Here is a 15,501-nt window from a genome sequence, read left to right on the forward strand (position 1 = left end):
CTTAACACCAGGTGGGCTGTGAGCTCGTCCACACATCTAAAGAATAAAAAAAAAACATCAGGATCATCAGAATTGACGACGGTACCGACAGTTAAAACGCGGTATTGTTATGAGCCAGTAAGGCGTGTATGTGTTGGTGCATTCCTTGGATATAGGATAAGGATAGCTCTTCTATCTATAAGGGTCTCTCGTCCATGGATAGCTCTGCATACAGTCTCTCACGCTCCTTGTCCTGAAACAAACCCTAATTTCCGGTAGTCAAAGAACCTTTCATCGAATAGAAGAACTTGATTACTCAACTTCTTTTATTTATATATTTATGTACACACAAAAAAGAAGACATAGTACAGAGTAATAGGAAAATTATGTACAAAGGCACTGCTTATTTCTTTAAGAAATCTCTTCCAGCAGACCTGCGAGAGGATTATGAGAATAATAATTAAAAGTGATGAGTGTGTGTAGAACAGCTAAAATAACAAATACAACATGAGAATTATAGTAATGCACATACACATAGCCAATATTGTGAAACTTTTTTTACTGGTGGTAGGACCTCTTGTGAGTCCGCACGGGTAGGCACCACCGCCCCGCTTATTTCTGCCGTGAAGCAGTAATGCGTTTCGGTTTGAAGGGTGGGGCAGCCGTTGTAACTATACTGAGACCTTAGAACTTATATCTCAAGGTGTGTGGCGCATTTACGTAGTAGTTGTCTATGGGCTCCAGTGACCATTTAACACCAGGTGGGATGTGAGCTCGTCCACACGTCTAAGCAATAAAAAATAAAATAAAAAACTTGAATACAAAATATTATAAGTAACACAGTAGCGGTAGGCAGCGGCTTGGCTCTGCCCCTGGCATTGCTGAAGTCCATGGGCGACGGTAACCACTCACCATCAGGTGGGCCGTATGCTCGTCTGCCTACAAGGGCAATAAAAAAAAAGTATATACGAAGAGTATAGAACAATGATCATTCGGTTCTTTTATTTATTTATCGCTAAGACGGATGGACGAGCTCATGAATAAATCCATTCTTTTAAAGTCTATGTACTTTTACCAAAACTGTCAATAAAATACATATATATAATAATTGACATCCAGCATCCTGTGTATTTTATGATAATATGTTTTTTTTTATCACTAAATTTTTTTTTAACTTGTTTATAGTTATTTTGTACTATTTAGTTCAGCTACAAAAGCTTACTGTACTTACTGTATAGAGGTACAACGAGCTTACTGTCTAACTGGTGTTAAGCAATTATCGGGGCTGATTTTTATATTTTATTGCTTAGATGGGACGAGCTCACAACCCACCTGGTGTTAAGTAGTTACCGGATCCCATAGGCATCTACAACGTAAATGCCGCTACCCATCTTGAGATATGAGTTCTAAGGTCTCAGTATAGTTACAACGGCTGCCTCACCCTTCAAACCCACAAGATAGACATCACTAAGTGTATGTGGCCACCCATTTTGAGACATTTGGTCGAATTGTATTGCGTAAGAGCCATCCCACTCTTCAGAGCGGAACGTATGAAATAAATACGCACTACCGTGTACTAATTCCCCATTATTAATTAGCTATTATAAAAGGCTCAACTTTGATAAACTGTTTTGTAAGTCATATTTGTGTTGTGACCTACTTCTCGGATTTAACTGAGGATCGGATAGCTCTAGACCCTCACGTCATTTCTACGAAAAACAAAATTGAGTCACAGATAAGCGTAGTCAAATGTTTTTTTTTTATTTTCGAGCTACAAAAAACGTGCCCCGTACACACAGATAAGCAATAAAAAAAAAACACCGATAAGCTCCTTTCTGCGCGGCCAGGAAAGAGCCGACCGGAATAAGTGCATCCAAGCGAAAAGTAACTGTTGAGAAAGTAATTTACATTGCTTGACTTGCTGGGCGCATTAAGTCGCCGCGTTCAGTCCGACCGCACTGTTCTAGCGGTCAAGGCTCCGCATGCGCACGCCTGTGCCGGTACCGTGAACTTATAGAAAAATAAAACGAAAAAAAAAAGCGCGCGCTCGCGTTCTGTCAAAATCAAAAGTATTTAGTATTTTTTCTTTTGGAATCGAATTAGTTTGTAAGTTCGATGAGTTGTTAATTAGTTTTTTTTTAGTACGTATAACTGTTAAATCCTCAGTGCCGGTGGATAATGAGTTCACTGTGATTGTGAGAGCACTCGTCTTGGTGTCCGTTAAGCAGGTGATTTTTTTAATTGATTCTAATGCACCGTTTTTGTTCGACCTTTTTTTAGAAATAGAAATGTCTTGTCATATTTTTTTTTTGTTACTAATGTGTATTATGTATCTGAATTTTGTGTCGTTAGATGTGTGGTATTTTAAATGATGCAGTATCCGACAAATTATTCTGATAATAGAGTTATTATAGACAGATAGATAGTTGAAATTTAGCGATTTGTTTCGATGGTTTTATTGAGAGAGAAACCTGTTATTTTTTCACTTATCAGTTCTCAACCGAGACAGGAATAACGGCCCTGCAATCATAGGTTGTTGCTCTTCCTAGCGCGCCCGACCGCACGAGAGAAATAAACCACGCTTAATAAAACGGTAGCCTGTTTCGTTATCCCGCCCCTACACGTCCTGTGTCATACTTTTAAAACAAACGTTCTTTGCAAAGACATTAATAAAATACAGCCAAATAAAAGTAAAAAAAATTAAATTTCGAAAAACAGTTTTTTTTCTTCTTGAAGACCTTTTTCGTAATACGGTCGTCTTGTTTAATGAAGTTTCAATGTGATTATTCTACGGTCTTGTTCCGTTGTTAGTGAATGTAGGTCAGTGAAATGATCGGAATACGGTCCCGTACGGAATCCGAACTAACGCTGGCGGGCAGCCGTTGACCGATTTTTTTTTTCATAACAAAAACCGGATTCATGATTTGATCAATATTCATATACGCTTCTTATTTCGAATTTTACGGGTGACACTCTGTTCTGTTAAAACATAAATTAGTTTATTTATCAGATGCTTTAAAGTATGCGATGCGAAATGTCGATAATTTATTGTACATATTTCTAAAAAAATTAAGATAAATATTTTCGAAATAAAACACTTAAGGTTTTACGAGCAATCCTATTACCGACGCCAGGCAAGAGTTATTCAACGAATATCTTATCTATCTATATATATCTATATATATAAAAATGAATTGTAGTTCGTTAGTCTCGCTAAAACTCGAGAACGGCTGGACCGATTTGGCTAATTTTGGTCTTGAATTATTTGTGGGAGTCAAGAGAAGGTTTAAAAGGTAGATAAATATGAAAATGCTCGGAATTAAATAAAAATAACAATTTTGTTTTTCCTTTGACGTGTCCCCCGTCGGACGGATTCCTTTTGTTCGTTTTAAGTTTATTTTATACAAAAGTTTAGGTCTTTTATTTGTCGATTGAGGCACTACGAAGTCTGCCGGGTCAGCTAGTTTGAAATAAATGTTTTAATCGTCAACAGTATTGCCAGCCTTGTCAGCTCTGTCTGAAAAATATTCACGAATATATTTTACGACACAATAACTTACTTTTTTTTCTTCACTACGCGACTCAGAATCTGTTAAAAATAAGATCTCTTGCATGACAATATGAACAATACTAATCAGTCAGTCTATGTATTAACTCCAATATAAATTTAAAATTAAGCTATTTATTTTAAAATTAATTAATAATATAAGACAATAAAATGAAGATAATCGATTTATATGTACCCTAATGAACTTGGAAAATAAATTAAAATTACTTTTCTCATTACGAAATTACGATCGTTATGCGGTTAATTGAATTTCGTTTTTTTTTTCTTTATTACCCACGGCTCAGGGATATTCGATTACACAGCCTCATTTTATAAGGTTTTATGGCAAAATATATCGGGGACAGAGATAAGTCGACTTGCAAGTCGTGAAAGTTCAGTGACATTGTAAAAGCAGAGCAGAGAGCTTTAATACATTTTTTTAATGGAAAAATTTGCATCGGACTCATTTAATTCGTAAATAACCATTGATTTTAACTTAAGTTTTGCACATATTGAGATACGTAATTATTTTAAATTTAACAAACAATTAAAATAATTTTCAGTCTAGAATATAGGCTGTTGTTAAATTAGGTGATAAAGTTAAGACGCTAGAAGTGATACATTTGCATACAGACACTGCTATCATCTTCTAATTAATGTACGCATTGAGATGGAACTGTTTTATATTCATTTTGGTACTGACGCAAAACTTTGGTATCGAAGTACATAGCGCCGAGTTATTGTACCTGTCAAAATATAGTGAGCTCTACTGTAGTAGTTTTAAAGGTGTTTTTCTGATTAGCGCAAAATGGTTAATCACGCAGACCCTATACTAGTTACACATTATGTATATGCAATGCTTTAATTAATCTAGAAATTCAGATGCGGGTACTTTAATTTCATTGCTTCGAACATCCGTGGTTTTCTTTTTTTTTAAATCTACTTTCTCTTTGAAACGCGATCGAATTTTGATTTGAGAAATCCTTTTGAATAATATAAAGTGTAATTAACATTTGTGCTAAATTCTTACGTGTTTGAGGTCTTGATGCTTTCATAGTTAGAACGATTGTCGATGTTAGAAACTCTGATTCTACTGTCATAGCTGTGTTTTGGCTTCCTTAGTCTCCTGGGGTTACGATCATTAGAAACAACCAGGTCAATTGAAATCCAACTGCTTACTGGTGGTAGGACCTCTTGGTCCGCACGGGTAGGTACCACCACCCTGCCTGTTTCAGCCGTGAAGCAATAATGCGTTTCGGTTTGAAGGGTGGAGCAGCCATTGAGACTGAGACCTTAGAACTTAAACCAGGTCAAATTCAATTGAACTTCAATTTTTTACTGGTGAACCTCTTGGTCCGCACAGGTAAGTACCGCCTATTTCTGCCGTGAAGCAGTAACGCGTTTCGGTTTGAAGGGTGGAGCAACCGTTGAGACTGAGACCTTAGAACTTATGTCTCAAGGTGGGTGGCGCATTTACGTTGTAGATGTCTATGGGCTCCAGTAACCACGGAACACCAGGCGGGATTTGAGCTCGTCCACTCATCTAAGGAATTTTATTTATGTATTTACTTATTTATTTCATTTACTTCAGATTTTGCATCCATATTACACTCATTAACATTTCATGTATACTAGAATTAAATAAAAATAATAACTACTATCTCGGACTAAAACAAAATCAATTATAATAATAATAAATAAATAAATAAATAAACTTTAGTGTAGAAAAAATAGTCAATTAAAAAAAAAAGACGGTTCATGATACAACAGAACGATGACCGTTCGGAAAACGGTAAGAAACGTACTGGAACAAAAATTACGGGTACACTAATTTGCACACAATAGAGCATATCTGTTCATAATTCAACCTTTGATATTTATCAAAACGAATCTCTTACAAAGTTACTTTTAATAGCTATTTTATCTTTGAATCTTTGGCTCTCTTTTATATATAACGGCGTTCAGTGTGTGATTAATATGAAAAACAAGTTCGATCCTCAACTGGCTAAGGCTTTGCAAAGCACAGATTAGAAGTCACTTGGAGTACTGTTTCCGTCTCAGGATCGAAAGCATCTAATATCTCCTACTTCCGTTTGGCTCCTGGTTTGAATTTAGAGTATCTGGTCTAACAGAGACTATGGTTCGATTGTCAATTGACTAAGACTTTGCAAAGCACAGATTAGAAGTCACTTGGTGTACTGTTTCCGTCTCAGGTTCGAGACTACCTAATATCTCCTATTTCCGTTTGGCTCCTGATTTGAATTTAGAGTATCTGGTCTAACAGAGTCTATGGTTCGATTGTCAACTGACTAAGACTTTGCAAAGCACAGATTACCTATAGAAGTCACTTGGTGTACTGTTTCCGTCTCAGGTTCGAGAGCATCTAATATCTCCCACTTCCGTTTGGCTCCTGACTTGAATTTAGAGTATCTGGTCTAACAGAGACTATGGTTCGATTGTCAACTGGTTAAGACTTTGCAAAGCACAGATTAGAAGTCACTTGGTGTACTGTTTCCACCTCAGGTTCTAGACTACCTAATATCTCCTATTTCCGTTTGGCTCCTGATTTGAATTTAGAGTATCTGATCTAACAGAGACTATGGTTCGATTGTCAACTGACTAAGACTTTGCAAAGCACAGATTAGGAGTCACTTGGAGTACTGTTTCCGTCTCAGGATCGAGATCATCTAATATCTCCTGCTTCCGTTTGCCTCCTGATTTGAATTTGGAGTATCTGGTCTAACAGAGACTATGGTTCGATTGTCAACTGACTAAGACTTGGCAAAGCACAGAATAGAAGTCAGTTGTAGTACTGTTTCCGTCTAAGGATCGAGACTCTCTGATATCTCCTACTTCCGTTTGACTCCTGATTTGAATTTGGAGTATCTGGTCTAACAGAGACTATGGCATTATCTGTCTTATGTATGTATGGACAGTGCTCTGAGGTTGGAGATGGCCCAATTGATTCGTTCTAATGTCTATTCACTACATAAGAAAATACAATTTTCCCAATTTTCTCGATAAATTTTCGCGATCTCTACTATATTTTTGTTGAACTAATTGTATGATTAAAAAAAATTGAGCTATCCATTACGAGTTAAAGACGTAATTAGAACTCTAAGAAAACATATCTTTCATTTCACTGCTAATCCCGGGTCATTACGTTATCTTATATATAAAATTCTCGTGTCACAATGTTAGTTACCACACTCCTCTGAGACGGTTTGACCGACTTTTATGAAATTTTATATGCATGATCAGTAGGTCTGAAAATCGGCTACTATCTATTTTTTATACCCCTAACTAATATGGGTCCACTCCTAACATTTATTTTGTATTTGGACAATTTTTTTTTGTTATAATGATGCATTATGTGGTGGAATGAGTTTTCGTTATTTTTATATTCCCTCATCGTTCACAGCGCTACATGCTTCTTTCACTCACTTCCACATCCTTACACACTTACAAAAAGTTAGTTTTTTTTTCTACACTAGAAATTCCCTAGAATTCTTATATATGGCAAAACAGCGTTTGCCAGGTCAGCTAGTATTCATATATTAATACGTGAAGCAAATACTTTGTATCCCTTTTTACGAAAATTGCGCGGACGGAGGACTATGAAATTTTCCACACTTATAGAGAATATAGAGAAGAAGTGCACAATACTAACATTTTTTTTAAATAATGCATAAAATATACATTAAATCAATAAAGAAAACATTACACACACTACATACCATGTATTTGACGCACACACGCATGCATACTATTTATTGTCAAACTTTTGTTCTTGACGTCTGTTGTCAAATTGAGAATAGATTAAATATTGTTTGTCTTTATTAATATTTTTTTATAGTGTAGCCTTGGCGAAATTTGTGATTATAGAAGTATAAAATACAGTCATAATAGTGTACAAACTTACAATTCCAATTAATTATAGTCGAATTTCGACTACTGCGGGATCTCTAGTGTTATAATATAATAGTGTTGTTCACGGCGGCGCAGCCACCGTCGGATTAGTCATTATTATTTTACCAAATGGTGATTGGGTGACCGTTTTAATTAATCAAACTATCAACAATATCACAAAACAAATTATCCTAAAGCTGTTTTTTACCTCTTGTTAACAATTACCGGTTAGCCTACTCCAACAAATTATCATATTAACTCAGAATCAAACAAAAAACTCTCTTGTAGCCGTTTCTGATGTATTTTTTTTTTTTTAATTATAAAGGGATATTTACTAACAATCACGCCACGTTAACTGGTCCCGTGATAAGTTCGTAAAGAACTTGTGTTACAAGTACCAGATAACGGAAATAAATGTAAGATTTTTATTATACAGATACATATATTTAATATACATCCATAACCCTGGAAAAGACATTTATATTTATCATACAAATATCTTCCCTTGGCGCGATTCGAACCCGCAACCCCCTTGTGGAGGGACCATGTCACTTACCACTACACCAGACGGCCGTTAAATGCGAATAATAAACTCAAAATCATTAACTCGTTACATGTCAAATCATTGTAACGTTAATCATTGAATCATTAAAATGATCGGACGTCGAACTCGAGACCCAGAAATGCTGCTATGCGAATTTCGACCACCGATGCCTTGATTCGTAATGCAAATGAGCTTATTATTACCCGCAGCATTTTGGATAATAACGTTCCGAAAATGTCAAGATTTATCTTTTTGTAAAATCAAAGCGAGATTTTCAAGCTATTTCGATTCGTGCATTTAAAAATTATAATGATATGGTAATGAAATTATTTTATTTCGATATTCATTTTGTTAGCAGTTTAAGTATCTTGTTCCCTTTGCCTTGTGAGATTTAGCCAAAAAAAATTGGCAAGATTAAGGATCTCACAAGACAATGTATTTAATAAATAAAAAACAGCTTGTAGTTAGATTATCATAGCAATATTAACATTTTGTTAATGTTTAAATTTAAAAAAATTACACCGTGGTCAATGGTTGTCTGGAAGAGATCGCTCTTAGCGATAAGACCGCCTGTTGTTAATACTTTTTGCTTTAATGCTTAATATAAAGTAAGTACAATAAAATTTAATGTACTCCAATTTGCCCTACTATTTAAGACACGTACCTACTTAACAAATGTTCACGATAGAATTCCGCGGTGAAGGAATAACATCGTGTAATAATAATCAAACCCGCAAAATTATAATTTGCGTAAATACTGGTGGTACGACCTCTTGTGAGTCCGCACGGGTAGGTACCACCGCCCTGCCTATTTCTGCCGTGAAGCAGTAATGCGTTTCAGTTTGAAGGGCGGGGCAGCCGTTGTAACTATACTGAGACCTTAGAACTCTTATCTCAAGGTGGGTTGCGGCATTTTCCTTGTAGATGTCTATGGGCTCCGGTAACCAGTGTTACCAGTTAAGACCAGGTGGGCTGTGAGATCGTCCACCCATCTATGCAATAAAAAAAAACACTTTTAGTCTAGCAATTAATGTTGCGCAGCCGTATCCCTGATGGCTTGACGTAATGAAGACCAATACATAAGTTATTTATAAACTCAAGGCTGTATCTATCATATTTAGAAAAGTTCCCATAAAACCAATAACTTACAGCCCGTATACAGCTTGAAAAAACAGAGAAGAAACGCTTTTACAATAAGTAATGTTATAATAAATTGCTTAACAGATAGGTTAATGTGTATTTGCTCCAAATTGTTTTATTTTTATTTTTTTGGTAATTTTAATGTATTTTTTCCATACTGTTCGCTGATAGTCTACGAGGCTATTCCAGGTACGCCCGAATCGGTATGCGAGCTCACGTTCAACTCGAGAGAATTTGCTAACACTATCCCTAGCAGAAGCAGTGCTTCGCAGAGTCTACCAACGGATCGGAATCGCGACCCACTGAGAAAATTCGGCGAGAAACTCAGTGTGCTGTATCTATATTTGGTATTTCATTTAGCAACGATACAGTTCATATGATGTACTAATAAAGAAATAGTAATAGTTCTTCTGTATAAACACTAAAATATGCCCCGGTAACCGTACTCGTCGAAGTTAAAGAGAGAACGACAAAGAGGTCGACGTGCAACCTAACCCATGCATCAGCCCGCTGAGTTTCTCGCCGGATCTTCTCAGCGGGTTGCGATTCCGATCCGGTAGTAGATTCATTCGCGTAGGAATTGCTCTTGAGGCGCCCGGGCAGCTGTTAGCAAATCCCACCCCTCCTGGCTGAGCCTTATCTCGCCCACCTGTCCTGGTGAAACTGGAAAGGCCTTCCGGCCACCAGTAATACTTCAATCGTTAAAAAATAAAAATAGGTTCTATCTCAATGCGTACAATGATTAGAAGATGATAGCAGTATCTTTGTGCAAATGTATCACTTCCAGCGTCTTAACTATTTATCCTAATTTAACAACAGCGTATATTCTAGACTGAAAGTTGTTTTAATTTATTTAAAATAATTACGCGTCTCAATATGGGTAAAACTTACGTTAAAATCAATGGTTATTTTTTTCAATAATAAAAAAAAAACTAAAATATCTTCCGTTCGACAAATTTAACAGATTCACGCTTCGAAAAATTCTTAAAATTATACAAATTTACATTTGCGGTTTGTCAAAACGCACACACCTAAATGAATCCTAAGTGAAAAACTTAGTTCGGTAAGCAATCATTAGTATGTTGTCTGTAATGTGTGCCAGTCGCGCGTACCGTTACGAGAACACACAAAAGGTTGGTTCGTGTGAAAGTTGCCGTGGGCGGGTCGAATGCCGGACTGACGTATCAAAGGACACGCGGTGACCTGTGCGCGCCATTCGAATAGACAAGATGACGTTGCGGCTCCACGATAAGTCCTGGCCTCAGTAATCGTGTATTATTATTATTGTGTATTAAACACTGCCTCGCCTGGGAAGACGGCAGGACACACTCCGGCGAGGTGGGCAACAATCGGCCGGAGCGTTAGGGACTATTGGGAGAGAAACCGGCGAACTATACGGGCATTGTCGAGCAAGACTGCTTTTTGCATTTGGGCCACCACCGACTTTTTGTTGAGACCAAGCCTCTCGAGATGTTTTGAGAGGCTTTTAGGGACCAAACCATTCACCGATACAACTACCGGGATTATTTCTGTAGATACCACACTCCACATGTCGGTCACCTCGTGCGCCAGGTTCAAATAGTCCAGGTCTTTATCATTATTATTATTTTTTACCAGTCCGTACCTTAATATTGAAAAATGTTCATGAACAAATTATGGTTTTTTTTTATTGCCCTTGTAGGCAGACGAACATACGGCTACGACTTCAGCAATGCCAGGGGTAGAGTCAACCCACTGCCTATCGTAATGGTAAACGGTTGACGTCGCTCTGAACACGTCATTTCGGATCCTCCCGATCTACTAACGATGCTTTTAGGTACCACAAGCACAGGTCACCGGGCGAAGGGTTCGGCGAGCTAATTAACCCACAGATACAGCCGACTGAGTTTCTCGCCGGATCTTCTCAGTGGGTCGCGTTTCCGATCCGGTGGTTGATTCAGCGAAGCGCTGCTCTTGCTAGGGCTAGTGTTAGCAACGTCCTCAAGGTAGAGCCCCGTGAGCTCACCTGCTTCCTCGATGACGCTGGCATAGTCCTCTAAGGCAACCAGTTTAGGCAGGGAAACAAAAAGAACAAATTATTCGTTACTTGTTGTTTACCCGGTAAGCTTTCGAGAAACTTGATATTTTTCTGTTTTTTTTTGTATGTGATTTATTTTTGGTCTAAAAATCAATTAATAGAGTTAAAATTGTCTTAAGACTGAAGAGTGAAAGGCAATATATCTATACTAATATTATAAAGAGGAAAGATTTGTTTGTTTGTTTGTTTCGAATAGGCTCCGAAACTACTGGACCGATTTGAAAAATTCTTTTTCCATTAGAAGCAGACATTGTCCCTGATGAACATAGGCTACTTTTTTTTCATTTTTTTATTTTATTTTTTTGGTTTCATGTGTGTTTTAATGTTTCCGAAGCGAAGCAAGGGCGGGTAGCTAGTAAATAAATATTTATGTAATTTTAATTTTCGAACAACGCATGGAAATCTTTATCCACGCAAAAAAAATACATTTAAGCACAGTGCATTAAGGCAAACAGTAAAATACATTGTTGGTGTTACATGAAAAAACACTCTACATTTTTATCCTTAACTGCTTGAACTCGTTTCAAACTTTCACAAAAGGCTTAAAAAGTAAGTTAGAAAACAAACTTGGACTTAAAGTCTGGATATTGTTGCAAATGCGTTGAAACATCTCAACTCTCTAGAGTGGTAGAGTTTGGGGTTAGATAGTTCTATCCCAATTGGCATTCGAATGTGATTTTGACACGCATTAATGTTGCAGTTAGGAAGAATGATTGACCTTTCCCGGGATGAATTTATATCTTGGCATTTACCATTAGTCGCATCGTTCAACACGAGTACACCGGGACCTCTTATCCTCTAGGCCAGGATAACCTTGGCTCTTTCCATAAATAACATCTATAATCAGGATTTCACCTGGTCATATGTTTCATAGCTTATTAACGTCACCAAATGGTGTAAAATCAGGAACATGCGTTGATGTCTTTTACATGACGATCAAATGTGTTTTTTTGGGTGCGCTTGAGGAACTCTATATCAGTAATAGTCTTTAACTTCTTCGACGAATCAACGCAGTGATTTTATTTTACATCAAGTGTACCTTTTACAATTTGAAGACATCGTGGCCTAAAAGATAAGACGCCCGTCACATTCGTATTGAGTGATGTCGCTGAATAGGTGTTCGAATCCCGCAGGCAGGTACCAATTTTTCTAATGAAATACGTACTAAGCAAATGTTCACATGTCGAGTCGGTGAAGCAATAACGTCGTGTAATGAAAATTAAACCCGCTAATATTATAATTTACGTAATTACTGGTGGGTATCTTGTGAGTCCGCACGGGTAGGTACCACTACCCTGCCTATTTCTGTCGTGAAGCAGTAATGCGTTTCGGTTCGAAGGGTGGGGCAGCCGTTGTACTGAAAAAACTGAGACCTTAGAACTCATATTTTAAGGTGGGTGATGGCGTTGTAGATGTCTATGGGTTCCTGTAACCACTTAATAATAAGTGGACCGTGAGCCCGTCTTCCCATCTAAGCCAAAAAAGGTAATGTCTACTGCACAGAATCGAGGCGTTATACATATATAATTTTCTGTCCACACGACATGTGCTTACATTGTATTAGCAGTTCTATTTGGCTCATAGTCATTAGCACATTCGTGACTAGTTGGTTAAATGTATGGTCTGCCAACTAGGTCTAAGCTTCATACCCCGATCTCTTTAATGTTTTGGTCACGGGTCAGTCGTATTATCCGTGTTAGCTTTTATCTCGAACAACGTGTGTTCGTGTTAATTTAAGTTGAACTACAAATTTTCTAATAAAAGACATCAACGCGTGGTCATTTAAGAGCTTTATTAAAAAAAAAACAATTGGTCGCGTGCGACGACCTACCAGTCCTAGGTAGGAAAATGAGCATCTTAAAATAATGACTCGGGTTATATCTAAACGGACTGAGAATATTAATGAAATTATCAATCTATAAAGACAATTTCTAGAAATTTCTTGATTGAGGTTTGAAGGGTGGGGCAGCCGTTGTAACTATACTGAGATTTTAGAACTTGTATCTCAAGGTGGGTGGCGCGCCTACGTTGTAAATATTTATGGGCTCCAGTAACCACTTAACACCAGGTGGGCTGTGAGCTCATCCACTCATCTAAGCAATAAATTTTTTTTTAAAAAATCTAGGTTTTTTCACTAGAAAAAAGTTCCACTAAGTCTGAAAACTATTCGTGGTATTCGAATGGCGTTGTGACGCAAATTATGGAAGTAATTTTATGTCTAGCTACAAAGTAATGTGATTATAAGTACCGCTATGGAAATTATCACACCGTTAGTAAGCCTTAAGTAGGGCTGTAACGCTCTTAATGCCAGAGAATGGATATAAGACTTTCTATGTTACAACAATAAATGCGAATATTTTCTTAATAGATTTTTTCTATATTTATTGAATCTATTTTTTGAAGTTTAGTAAATACTATTATATTTCTAACAATGATGATCAATCGTTAATATTATAAGTTATGTTATGAGTCAGATTTTTGTGTAGGGCATCTTGTGAGTAGGGTACGCACGGGTAGGTTTTTTTTTATATGATTGAAGGATTACTGGTGGCCCTTAGGCCTTTCCAGTTTCACTAGGACAGGAATACGGGTAAGTATCACCACCACTCCGCCTATTTCTGCCGTGAAGCAGTAAATTCCTTATTGCGTTTCGGTTTGGCCATCCATTGGGCAAAATTTAGACTTAGAACTCTATTCCCGAGGTTGGCGGCGTTATTAATGTGATTGAATCTCTATGAGCTCCGGTAACCTCTTAAGACCAATTAGACCCTGAGCTCTTTCCCAAAATTTTGAAAACAATAATATAGCCAGCGGTTGCTTGTTTAGCAGGAGCATATTACGACTGTAATTAGATAGGACATTTTTTTATATATTTTTTATTGCCCTTGTAGGCAGACGAGCATCGGTGCTGATGGTGAGTGGTTACCGTCGCCCATGGACTTCAGTAATGCCAGAGACAGAGCCAGCCACTGCCTACCGTTAATTACTCTCCACAAGTCTCGTTTGAAGAAGAGCATGTCATAGCGCTCGGGAAACACCGCGGAGGAGAGCTCATTCCAAGGTCGGATGGTACGTGGCAAAAAAGACCTCTGAAAACGTACTAGGAACGCAGTAGTTCTAGGTAGTATGGATGAACTAAAAACGAGATGATGGAATCATCTCAAACAATTCCTCAGAGCATGAGCAATGAGAACACTCCCCATGGAACATACGGTACAAAATATAGAGAGAAATGAAGTCCCTCCGCAGACCCAGAGGTTCCAAACGATCCGTGAGAATGGGATTGTCGACAATCCAAATGGCCCTCTTCTATGTGCAGTCAAAAGGAAGTAGCTGGTATTTTGGGAGCCTCGGCTCAGCGGCGGGAGCAGTACTCCACGCGAGGTCGGACTTTTGTTTTATAAAGCAAAAAAGCCATTTAGAGCTCAGAACCATTTAGAGAGTAACTATACTGAGACCTTAGAACTTATATCTCAAGGTGGATGGCGCATTTACGTTGTAGATGTCTATGAGCTCCAGTGACCACTTAACACCAGGTGGGCTGTAAGCTCGTCCACTCATCTAAGTAATAAAAAAATCAAAGTTTCGTCGATTGTGTGTGGACCGTTGTATGGAGCACAGTTTCAAAGTATATAATTATATAACCCCGTTAAGAACTTCAGCTTAAAAAAGAACCGTGATCTCATCAGCCCCCGTCTATAAGAACCGCATATTTTTGTCTAATAAATAGACAGGAAACGGCTGAAGCGAAAACGAATAAATTTCACGAGCCGTCCAATTAAATGGCAGCCCAGACGCGAACACGACACACCGGTTGCGGAGGGCAGGCCGTGATAACTGTACCGTTGACTTCCTGTAACACCGTTACTTATCCCGACGGAGAAACTAGTTTCGTGTCCTTAGGATCGGCGTGCTGTTTCATTACTAAGATGATGAAGGCTTGAAGCGTAAAGGTTGCTAAATTGGCCAAACTTTAAAAGCTTTATGGGTCATAATTACGGTATTGGTAATCATGTATCCTATCGGTGGTAAGACCTCTTGTAATTCGCACGGGTAGTTACCACTGCCGTGTCTATTTCTGCGGTAAAGCAGTAATGCGTTTCGGTTTAAAGGGTGGGGTAGCCGTTGTAACTATACTGAGACCTTAGAGTTCATATCTCAAGGTGAGTGGCGGCATTTACGTTGTATATGTCTATGGGCTTCGATAACCACTTAACACTAGGTGGGCTGTGAGCTCGTCCACCCAACTATGCAATAAAAAAATTCAAAATGCATGCCAGCATGCATCGTGCGATAGCTATTGTA

General features: G+C 37.9%; 1 protein-coding gene across 1 annotated transcript in view; it reads left to right on the plus strand.

Moving 5' to 3' along the window:
• The first annotated feature begins 1,906 nt into the window (after positions 1-1,906).
• Positions 1,907-15,501, plus strand: part of Np (serine protease notopleural) — a 64,877-nt gene continuing 51,282 nt past the window's right edge. Inside the window, exon 1 of the mRNA XM_089735516.1 lies at positions 1,907-2,207. The gene's annotated coding sequence lies outside the window, so the exon portion shown is untranslated. The remainder of the gene's footprint in view (positions 2,208-15,501) is intronic.

The sequence above is a fragment of the Bombyx mandarina genome, chromosome 02 (assembly GCF_030267445.1).
Source record: "Bombyx mandarina strain Sakado chromosome 02, ASM3026744v2".
Lineage (NCBI taxonomy): Eukaryota > Metazoa > Arthropoda > Insecta > Lepidoptera > Bombycidae > Bombyx > Bombyx mandarina.